Source organism: Eumetopias jubatus, unplaced genomic scaffold (assembly GCF_037043125.1).
Source record: "Eumetopias jubatus isolate StellerSeaLion01/CBP00866 unplaced genomic scaffold, mEumJub1_p1.0 scaffold_13, whole genome shotgun sequence".
Classification (NCBI taxonomy): Eukaryota; Metazoa; Chordata; class Mammalia; order Carnivora; family Otariidae; genus Eumetopias; species Eumetopias jubatus.
In genome coordinates, this window is record NW_028274819.1 from 88,425,284 (window position 1) to 88,437,065 (window position 11,782).

At 40.8% G+C, this 11,782-nt stretch overlaps 1 pseudogene; it reads left to right on the plus strand.

Moving 5' to 3' along the window:
• Positions 1-3,679: 3,679 nt before the first annotated feature.
• LOC114222342 (small ribosomal subunit protein uS13 pseudogene) lies at positions 3,680-4,209 on the plus strand (annotated as a pseudogene).
• The last annotated feature ends 7,573 nt before the right edge of the window (positions 4,210-11,782 follow it).

Consider the following 11,782-nt stretch of genomic DNA (forward strand, 5'->3'; position numbering starts at 1 on the left):
AGGGAGAGGCAGACTCCCTGCTGAGCAGGTAGCCGGATGCGGGGACTTAATCCCGGGACCCAGGATCATGACCTGAGCTGAAGGCAGTCGCTTAACCAACTGAGCCACCCAGGCACCCTCTGGGAGCTATCTTACTGGAAACTGGTCCTTTGCATCCTCTTAGCCTACTCTACTAAAAAATTTTCTTCTCTCCATTTTGCTACCCCATACCACTTTTCCCAACAGTGGCTCAGAATCTGCATTTGTCTTCCTCTTCCATCCACTCTTGTGTCCTGTTATTTTTCTCCATCACTAAGCAGCTAGAGGTTCAGCCAAATCAGAAACAAGAGGAAAAGGTTGGCAAGAGGCCACAGCTTGTTTAAAACAATCTATGTTTAATACAGTTCTCGGGCTCTGCCTAGAAAGTAACCTTCACTAATAAGCAACTAGCAGTCCAGCTACTCTAACAGTTTAGCCACAAGTGAAAGCACACACCGGAGCTACTGGGTTGTTACTTACACACCACTTTGGAACCAAAGGTGTGCTCAGAGAAAAGAGAAACCTAGATCTCCAGTTGTGTTTCCTGCTGTCAGTGAGCAGTGCAGAGAGGATCGTAAGTAACCTTGGCAAGTGAGCCGAACACAGGCAACATGGTAAATTAGCAGGTCAAGTGTGCCTGGAGCAGAAACCTCAACCCCTGGGACTCCAGAAAATCCATCTTAATAATTGATGCATCTCATGCATCTCATTTCTGTGTAGAATGCTCTCCATCCCTACCTATTTTTCTATGGTGTTTCCTATGGCTATTGTTATTATTTAGGAAAACTACTAATTTGTATTTAATTTTTTTGGAGGGGGGTTTGTGGTGGGGAGAGGCAGAGGGAGAGGGAGAGAGAGAATCTTTTTTTTTTCTTAGTGAAATACTTTCTTTGTTTTTCTTTTATTTATTTATTTGTTTGTTTCTTTGTTTTTAGATTTATTTTTTTTATTTTTATCTTTTTTTTTTTGATGTAGTGTTCCATGATTCATTGTTTGTTCATAACACCCAGTGCTCCATGCAGAATGTGCCCTCTTTAATACCCATCAGCAGGCTAACCCATCCCCCACCCCCCTCCCCAAGAGAGAGAATCTTGAGCAGGCTTCCCACCCCGTGAATCCCAGCGAGTATCTTTATAATCATTATTCTGAACTCTAGTGCCAACATCTTTCTTAGGTCCACACTGATGAGGTCCCTGGCATTCAGTACTGCCTCTGGTTCTCTTTTTTGATGTGAGTTTTTCTGTCTTGTCATTCGGGCAGAAAGTGTTCACTTTTCTTTCTTTCTTTTAGAAAGTCTTTATTTTATTTTATTTATTTATTTGACAGAGAGAGAGGGTGAGGGAGAGAGCACAAGCAGGGGAAAGTGGCAGGCAGAGGGAGAAACAGGCTGCCGCTGAGCAAGGAGCCCGACGTGGGACTTGATCCTTTGATTACTCCAATAAACGCTAACCTAGGTGTTGCTATAAGGGTATTTTGTAGGTGTGATTAAAATCCATAATCAGTCACATTAAGTAATATCCTAGATACTCCGGGAATGCCTTATCTCATCAGTTGAAAGGCCTTCAGAGCAAAACTGGGACTTTCAGGAAAAAGAAGAAATTCCACCTGTGGATGGCAGCTTCAACCTGAACCAGAGAGTTCCAGCCTGCCCTAATGGCCTGCCCTACAGAGTTTGGACTTGCCTAGCCAGCCCTCACAAGTCCTACAATAAATCCCTTAATATATGTCCTTACTGGTTTTTGTTCTCAAGTTGAGACCTGACCGATGCAACATACTTTTTTCATTTTGCCTTTATAATTCAACAGTATTGGAAATCACCCAAGCCCACTGATATGACTGCAGTTTGTTCTCTTTAATCATGGCATCTTGTTCTATGATGTGGCTGTACCACTATGCTTTGACTGTTTCCAATTTTATGTCATTATGAAACACCTTATATTGGTGATTCTTTCTTCTAGATAGAATTCCAGAATGGGGACTACTGAGTGATACAATTATATAGGATCTCCTATAACATGTATATACATATATACAAATTTAATTTTAATTGATGTTACTACCTTCCCTTCCAAAAAGACTGGAACAATTCATATGCGCTGACATGATATAAAAGCACTCTAACAATAGATGTTACCATTCTGGCTGGCTCACTAGAGCATGCCACTCTTGCTCTTGGAGTCATGAATTCAAGCCCCATGTTGGGCATAGGAAATTACTTTAAAAAAAAAAATAATGACGGGGCGCCTGGGTGGCTCAGTTGGTTAAGCGACTGCCTTCGGTTCAGGTCATGATCCTGGAGTCCCTGGATCGAGTCCCGCATCCGGCTCCCTGCTCAGCGAGGAGCCTACTTCTCCCTCTAACCCTCCCCCCTCTCATGTACTCTCTCTCTCTCATTCTTGATCTCTCAAATAAATAAATAAATCTTTTTAAAAAATTAATAATGCCTAATAATTACTTTAATTTTCATTTCCCTGATGCTTCAAGTTTGAGCATCTTTTTAAAAATTTTTTTTTCTTTAAAGATTTTATTTATTTGAGAGAGAGCGTGCACACAAGCATGAATGGCAGGAGGGGCAGAGGGGGAGGGAGAGGGAGAGAGAATCTCTCAAACTGACTCAGCCCAGAGCTCTATGCAGCCCTTGATTCCATGACCCTGAGATCATGACCTGAGTGGGAACCCAGAGTCGGATGCTCAAACAACTAAGCCACCCAGGCCCCTCAAAGTTTGAGCACCTTTTAATATGTTAATATGATTTGGGGCATTTGGATTTGCTCATCCCTGATATTTTCCTATTAGCCTTTGTCTATTTTACCACTGGGTTGTTTACCTCTTTTTATAAATTTGTAAGAAATTACTCTTTGTTTTCTGTATAGCAAAAATGTGATATATTGTTTATTGACTTTTTTATGGTATATATATGTAGCCAAAGTTTTTATTTACAAGTAATTAAAATATACCTATTGTCTTCATTTTAGTTTTTTTTTTTTCCTCCCATTGTAGCTTCTTGGTTTCAAATCTTGGTTAAGAAGTTCACCAAAGGGCGCCTGGGTGGCTCAGTTGGTTAAGCGACTGCCTTCGGCTCAGGTCATGATCCTGGAGTCCAGGGATCAAGTCGGGCATCGGGCTCCCTGCTCAGCGGGGAGTCTGCTTCTCCCTCTGACCCACCCCCCTCTCATGTGGTCTCTCTCTCTCATTCTCTCTCTCTTTCAAATAAATAAATAAATCTTAAAAAAAAGAAAAAAAAAGAAGTTCACCAAATTTCCTAGAACAGATGGTACATATAATATCCTAGATTATCTTAGAAGATTTTTATTTTTATATTTAGGTCTCTTAGTATATTTTAATATTATGTTTACATAAAATACCTAAGAGACTTTGGTAAATCCTAATCATATTATAAACAAATGAAGACTAATTTGTCATTAGCTAATTCTTAACCAGTTAAAAAATTTTCTTGGATTATTATAACTATCATAAACTCCAAAACAATCTTAAAATCTTTATTGAGGTGTACCTGACATACATTAAAATGCACATGTTTAGGGGCATCTGGCTTGTTCAGTGGGTAGAACATGTGATTCTTGATCTTGGGGTTGTAAGTTTGAGCTCCACATAGAGCTTACTTAAAAATAAATAAAGTAGCTCTTCCACAGGAGGCCTACACGCCGCCGCCGTTGGGGCCGCCACCATGTCTCTAGTGATCCCTGAGAAGTTCCAGCACATTTTGCGAGTACTCAACACCGATATCGATGGGCGGCGGAAAATAGCCTTTGCCATCACTGCAATTAAGGGTGTGGGGCGAAGATATGCTCATGTAGTGTTGAGGAAAGCAGACATCGATCTCACCAAAAGGGCCGGAGAGCTCACTGAGGATGAGGTGGAACGTGTGATCACCATTATGCAGAATCCTCGCCAGTATAAGATCCCAGACTGGTTTTTGAACAGACAAAAGGACGTGAAGGATGGAAAGTACAGCCAGGTCCTGGCCAATGGCCTGGACAACAAACTTCGTGAAGACCTGGAGAGACTGAAGAAAATTAGGGCCCACAGAGGGCTGCGCCACTTCTGGGGACTTCGTGTCCGAGGCCAGCACACCAAGACCACAGGGCGCCGTGGCCGCACTGTGGGTGTGTCCAAGAAGAAATAAATTTGTAGGCCTTGTCTGTTAATAAAATAGTTTATACACCTAAAAAAATAATAATAATAAATAAATAAATAAATAAATAAAGTAGGGGCGCCTGGGTGGCTCAGTCGTTAAGCGTCTGCCTTAGGCTCAGGTCATGATCCCGGGGTCCTGGGATCGAGCCCTCCATCGGGCTCCCTGCTCCACGGGGAGCCTGCTTCTCCCTCTCCCACTCCCCCTGCCTGTGTTCCCTCTCTCGCTATGTCTCTCTCTGTCAAATAAATAAATAAAATCTTTTTAAAAAATAAATAAATAACTAAAAAATAAAGTAGGATGTACCTAGCTGGCTCAGTCGGAAGAGCATGCAGCTCTTGGTCTCCGGGTTGTGAATTCAAGCTCCGGGGTGATGTGGAGATTACTTAAATAGATAAAACTTTATTTTTTTATTTTTTTTAATGATTTTATTTATTTATCTGACAGAGAGAGACAGTGGGAGAGGGAACACAAGCAGGGGGAGTGGGAGAGGGAGAAGCAGGCTTCCCACGGAGCAGGGAGCCGGATGCGGGGCTCAATCCCAGGACCTTGGGATCCTGACCTAAGCCGAAAGCAGACGTTTAATGACTGAGCCACCCAAGTACCCCAATAGATAAAACTTTAAAAATAAAATAAAATTAAAATAAAATGCCCACACACACATATAAATAAAAAATAAAATAAAATGCACATGTTTAAAGTGGGCAACTTAATAAGCTTTGCAATATGTATACATTCATGAATCCATACCGCAATCAAAGTGAACATACTCATCATTTTCCAAAGTTTCCTTTTGAACCTTTGCAATCCCTCCCCGCCTCTCCACCCGTCCCCCAGCCAGGAAATCACTGATCTGCTTCCTATCACTACTGATTAATTTGTGTTTTCTAGAATTTTATACAAGTGGAATCATGAAATATGTACTCTCTCTCTCTTTCTTGGTTTGGCTTATTTTACTTGGCACAATTACTTTGATATTAATTTGTGCTTTTATTTTTTTAAAGATTTTATATACTTATTTGTGAGAGAGGGAGTGAGAGAGAGATCATGAGCAGGGGGGACATGTAGAGGGAGAAGCAGACTCCCTGCTGAGCAGGGAGCCTGATGTTGGACTCAATCCCAGGACACTGGGATCATGACCTGAGCTGAAGGCAGATGCTTAACTGACTGAGTCACCCAGGCGCCCCTTAATTTATGCTTTTGCATGTATCAATAGTTTATTTATCTTTTCTTGCTGAATAGCTCTCCATTGTATGGATATACCACCATATTTTTACCCATTCGTCTGTTAACCGAAATTCCATTCAGTGTTGTTTCTCATATGCAAAGCATTGTTTGAAAGTTGAGAGTAGGCTTTTCCACACATTTTACATTCATGTTTATTACCTGTATCAGTTCTTGCATATACAATAAACAATGTGATTTGAGAGAAGGCTTTTCCACCCTTAGTACATTCATAGGGTATCTCTCCTATATGAATGTTGTAATGTTTAATGAGGTACCACTCCTGCTGAAGATTTTTGCATGTGCATTGTATTTATAAGACATCTCTCAAACATGAATTTCCATTTATTACTGAATGTTTTCTCACCTTGCTTACATAAATAGGGTTTATCTGCAAGTATGACTTCTCTAGTGTCTAATGAGGCTTGACTTCTGAATAAAAGGATTCTCATACCTACTACATGCATTAGATTTCTCTTTTGTCTGGATTATTTGATAAATAATGATGTTTCTGCTTTTGAGTGAAGATTTTCCTCATTTATTACTTATTTCTTTCCAGTATGGTTTTTTTTTTAAGATTTTATTTATTTACTTGAGAGAGAGACAGCATGAGCAGGGAGGAGGCGCAGAGGGAGAGGGAGAAGCAGGTTCCCCACTGAGCAGGGAGCCCAACGTGGGGCTTGATCCCAGGACCCTGGGATTATGACCTGAGCCAAAGGCAGACGCTTAATCGACTGAGCCACCCAGGCGCCCTCCAATATGAATGTTTTGATCTTTAATGCAGTATCGCTTCTAGCTAAAGACACTTCCATATTGATTACATTCAGGGGTTTCTTCCCAGTACAAATTTTCTCAGGCTCTGTGAGATTTTTTCACTACTGGAGGCTTTCCCACTTTATATCCATAACGTTTCTCTTCAGTACGCCTTCTTTGGTGTCTAATGACATTTGAAGAGAATCTTTTCCACATTCTTAAGGTTTTTCCTTAGAATGATGAGTATGAAGTTTTTCTATTACAGCTGAAGTATTTTCTGCATTTATTGCTTTTATAGGATTTCCTCCCTCTATAGATTCTTAAATGTAGAGGGAGGGATGAGATTCAAGAAAACATTTGAAAAAAAAAAATAGAGAACACTTGACTACATTCAGCACATGCATGAATGCACACTCTCCAGTATGCATCTTCTCATGATCTCTAAGTTATTGCTTCAGGCTAAAGGTTTTCCACATTCATTATATTCATGAAATTTTTTTTTTTTTAATGTGTAAGGAGATTTGAGTTGGCTGGAGTCTTTCCAAGATTCCTTACATGCTATAGTTTCTCTTTTGGGTTATTCTCAGGTATCTGTTGACATTATATTCCTGAAAGAAGACTTTTCTTACAATGACTACTCTTAAATGAGATTACTACAAATAGGATGAATCAGCATCCTCATTGTATTTATAATAATTCTTGCTTACACAGCTTCCCTCATATCAAAATCTTAGTTATGGCCCCAAATTTTCAAACTGAGTCACATTCATAAAGGTGTTTTCTTGAAATAACAATGTTTGATGGAAAGCATATTTCCATTTCATACATTTCCTGCCTTTTACTGTGACTGTGTCTCAGGGGAAACGATGCTACTTGACTTAAAGTCTTCATAATGCTTCCCTCCCTGCTTATTAAACTTCCCAGGCTTCTTCTGGACATCACCTGCTTTCCAGTTCTCTCTCAACATCCATGACTCTGGCTGTTTGAACTGAAGACGATATCCAGTTTTGTGACTTAAGATCTCTAGGAGTCTGGGGCACCTGGCTGACTCAGGCAGAAGGGCATAGAACTCTTAATCTTGGGGTTGTGAGTTTGAGCCCCACATTGGGTGTAGAGATTCTCTAGGAGTCTGGGCCACAAACAAAAACAGATACCCCATAATAGCAAGTTCTTTTGCAGTCATCTATTTTTTTAAGGATTTTATTTATTTAAGTAATCTCTAAACCCATTGTGGGGCTTGAACTCATGACCCCGAGATCAAGAGTTGCACGCTCCACCAACTGAGTTAGTGAGGGTCCCCTCTTTTTTTTAAGATTTATTTATTTTAGGGGGGAGGGGTGAAGGGAGAGGGAGAGAAATCCTCAAGCCGACTCCCCAGCACAGGGGCTTGATCCCAGGACCCTGGGATCATGACTTGAGCCGAAATCAAAAGTTGGATGCTTAACTCACTGAGCCACCCAGGCACCCCAGCCCCTATTTTTTTTTATTTTTATTTTCTACTCCATAATAAGTATATTTAATTTTATACAAAAATAACATTTAAAAATATTTATCTGCTCAATTCCTTAGACTTTTCCTTTCAAATCCAACAAATAAACAAAAACAAACCCAATACTGCTGCTATTTCATAAATGCTAATAACCCCTGCCATCCACATTCGGTATGTACCCCACCCCAACACACACAATCTTATACCCACATAGTTTCCTATGCACTTTATAATTTTGTCTCAGTTTCTTACGGCTGTCATAACAAAGTACCACCAACTAGGTGCTTAAAACAATAGAAATTTATTCTCTCACACTTCTGGAGGCTAGATGTCCAAACTAAAGGTGTGGGCAGGCAATGCTCTCTCTCTGAAGACTCAAAGGAAGAATCCTTCTTTAAACTGTTGGCGGTTGTTGGCAATCACTGGTTTTCTTTGGCCTGTAGATATATCATAGTCCATCTCTGTCTCTTTTTTAAAAAGTATTTTGGGGTGCCTGGGTGGCTGTCATTAAGCGTCTGCCTTCGGCTCAGGTCATGATCCCAGGGTCCTGGGATCGAGCCCCGCATCGGGCTCCCTGCTCAGCGGGAAGCCTGCTTCTCCCTCTCCACTCCCCATGCTTGTGTTCCCTCTCTTGCTGTGTCTCTCTCAGTCAAATAAATAAATAAAATCTTTAAATATATATATATATTTATTTTTAAGGAATCCCTACATCCAATGTTGGGCTCAAACTTAAAACCCCAAGATCAAGAGCCACATGCTCTACTGACTGAACCAGCCCGGTGCCCCTCTGCCTCTGTCTTTATATATATCTTTCCCTGTGTGATGTGTCTTTATTTTCTCTTCTTCTAAGGACACCTGTCATTATGTTAGGGCCCAACCTATCAAGTATGGTATTATCTTAACTAATTATATCTGCAAAGACCCCATTTACAAATAAGATCTCAGTCACAGGTTCCAGATATGAACTTTGGAGGACAGTATCCAACATGCATAAATTTCAAACACTTGGGTGAGGGCATGGGGCAAATGGGTGATAAACATTAAGGAGGGCACTTGATGAAATGAACACCGGGAATTATATGCAACTGATGAATCACTAAATTCTACCTCTGAAATTAATAATATACTATAGGTTCATTAAATTGAATTTTTAAAAAAGATTTTATTTATTTATTTGAGAGAGAGAGAGAGAGAGAGAGAGAGAGAGAGAGAGCATGAGTGGGGGGAGGGGCAGGCAGAGGGAGAGGGAGAAGCAGGCTCCCTGTGCAGCAGGGAACCCAATGCAGGGCTCAATCCCAGGACCCTGAGATCAGGACCCAAGCCGAAGACAGATGCCCAACAGACTGAGCCACAGACGCCCACATTAAATTGATTAAATTTAATTAATTTAATTTAATTTAATTTAATTTAAAAATTAAAAAAATTTAATTTCAAACATTCAGTTACACTCATAGTCACCCACACCTGAAACCTGTTAGATTTTTTTCTGAACAAGAGTGAAGCTCAGGGTGCCTGAGTGGCTCAGGTCATGATCCTGAGGTCCTGGGATGGAGCCCCGCATCAGGTTCCCTGCTCCGTAGGGAGCCTGCTTTGCTCTCTCCCTCTGCCTGCCCTCCCCCTGCTTGTGCTCGCTTGTGCTCTCTCTCTCTCTCTCTCTGTCAAATAAATAAATAAAATCTTAAAAAAAAAAAAGAGTGAAGCTCTGAACAACTCTAGCCTGGTCACAAACTCCTCGATTCTTTCTCCGAAGCCCACCCAGTTCCAACATCAGTCATCCCCTTTCCTCAGGATGCAGACCTGAAGCCAAATGACTGGCCTTTTTGTTTTTGTTGACTATTAACTTGTTTTATTATTTCATACTTACATAAAATTTGTAAAAATAGTACAAGAATTACTATACACCTATCATATCTCCATGTTAATATTTTAGTCACATGTACATGGAATTTTTTTTTCTTTTTCTGAACTGTTTGAGAATAAACTGCCTATACAGTTCCCCTTCACTTGGTGTGTGTTCCTAAAAGTAAGAAAATACTTTTATATATTCACAATACAATGCTCAAAATCAAAAATTTACATTTATATGGTATTATTATGTAATCTACAGAGTTTATTCCAATGTGACCAATTGTTCTCTATACATGTAAAAAAAAAAGTTTTTTCCTGGTCCAGAATCCAAATCTGGGGCATTTAGTTGTTGTGTCTTTTTAGTCTCTTTAGTCTGGAACGGTTCCTCAGACTTTGTTTTTCATGACATTAACAATTTTTTTTTTTTAAGTAGGCTCCATGCCCAATGTGGGACTTGAACTCAAGACCTTGAGATCAAGAGTCACATGCCCTACCGATTGAGCCAACCATAAAGTCCCATGACATTAATGTATCTAAGGTGACTACAGGCCAGTTATCTTATAGAATGTCACTCAGTTTGGGTGTCCCTATTGTTCCCTTAGAATCAGATTCAGGTTATTAATTTTTGGCAGCCATATTGCAGAAGTGAAGCTGTATCCTCAGTGCCACAGAGAGAAGCACATGGTCTCCATTGTCCTATTCCTGAGGATAGTAACTTTGCTTTTTTTAAAAAAAAAATGATTTGTTTGAGAGAGAGAGAGAGAGAGCACACAGACATGTGAGCACGAGCAGGGGGAGGGGCAGAGGGAGAAGCAGACTCCCCACTGAGCAGGGAGCCCAACTCAGGACCCTGTGATCATGACCTAAGACAAAGGCAGATGCTTAACCTACTGAGCCACCTGGCGCCCCCTTAGGATAGTAACTTTGATCACTATGATGGTATCTCCAAATTTCTCCATTATAAAGTTATCTTTTTCCTTGTAATTAATAAGTATCTTTTGTGGAGATATTTCAAGACTGTGTTGACATCAAGTCAAATTTTCATCTATTGGTTTCAGTATACACCTATAATTCTTGTTTGAGAAACTTTAATAATTGTTTTGGTTGCTGTCAAATGACAGTTTTTCTTTTTCCAGCATTCCTTTTTCTTTATTCATTTGCTTTCCTCTATAATGATGAGCTTTCCTTTTTTTACTCACTTTGTTATTAACCTTTGTAAACTCCTCACTCTGTTGCCAGCTCTGTGAGACATTTAAGAAAGGTCTTTTACAAAAGCGCATAAATAGCATTTTAGCTGTTTCTGTTGGCCTTTCTTATTTGCTACACTGTTGGCAACGGGTGTCCGTCTTCACCTCCCATTCTTTCTTCAGGCAACTCCTGTTCTGTTTTCTAACCCTCCCCTGAAACTGTTATTGACAAGTTACCAGTTACTTCCACACCATCTTTCCAGATCCACAGGTTATTTGACTTTATCTTATTTTTAAGATTTTATTTATTTGAGAGAGAGAGAGAGAGAGAGAGAGAAAGCCCTAGCAGGGGGAGAGGCAGAGGGAGAAGCGGGCTCCCCACTGAGCAGGGAGCACAATGTGGGGCTCCATCCCAGGACCCTGGGATCACGACCCAAGCTGAAGGCAGATGCCCAACTCACTGAGCCACCCAGGCGCCCCTGACTTTATCTTTCTTTACCTCTCAGTAGTATTAGCTGCAGCTGACTACTACACCCTTCTTGAAACACTTCCTTCTTGAGGCTTCTCAGACACCATTCTCTTCTGTTCCCCTCCTGTTTTATTGGCCTTAACGATCTCTTTTGTTGACTCTCCTCCTATCCTTCATCTCTAAATTCAGCAGCTCCCAACTGCTTAATCCTGGACCCTCTTGTGTTTTCCATATACACTCTCTCCCTCACCTAAGCCTTATTAGATGACCTTATCTAATTAGACTTCATGTAGGGGCACCTGGGTGGCTCAGTCGTTAAGCATCTGCCTTCTGCTCAGGTCATGATCCCAGGGTCCTGGGATCAAGCCCTGCATTGGGGTCCCTGCTCAGTGGGAAGCCTGCTTCTCCCTCTCCCACTCCCCCTGCTTGTGTTCCCTCTCTTGCTGTGTCTCTCTCTGTCAAATACATAAATAAAATCTTTAAAGAAAAAAATAATAATTAGACTTCACGTAACCTTATGTAGTTAAGTTTTTTTTAGTAAGCACTATGCCCAGCATGGGGCTTGAACTCACAACCCCAAGATCAAGAGTCGCATGTTCCACCGACTAAGCCAGCCAGGCACCCCAACCTTATGTATT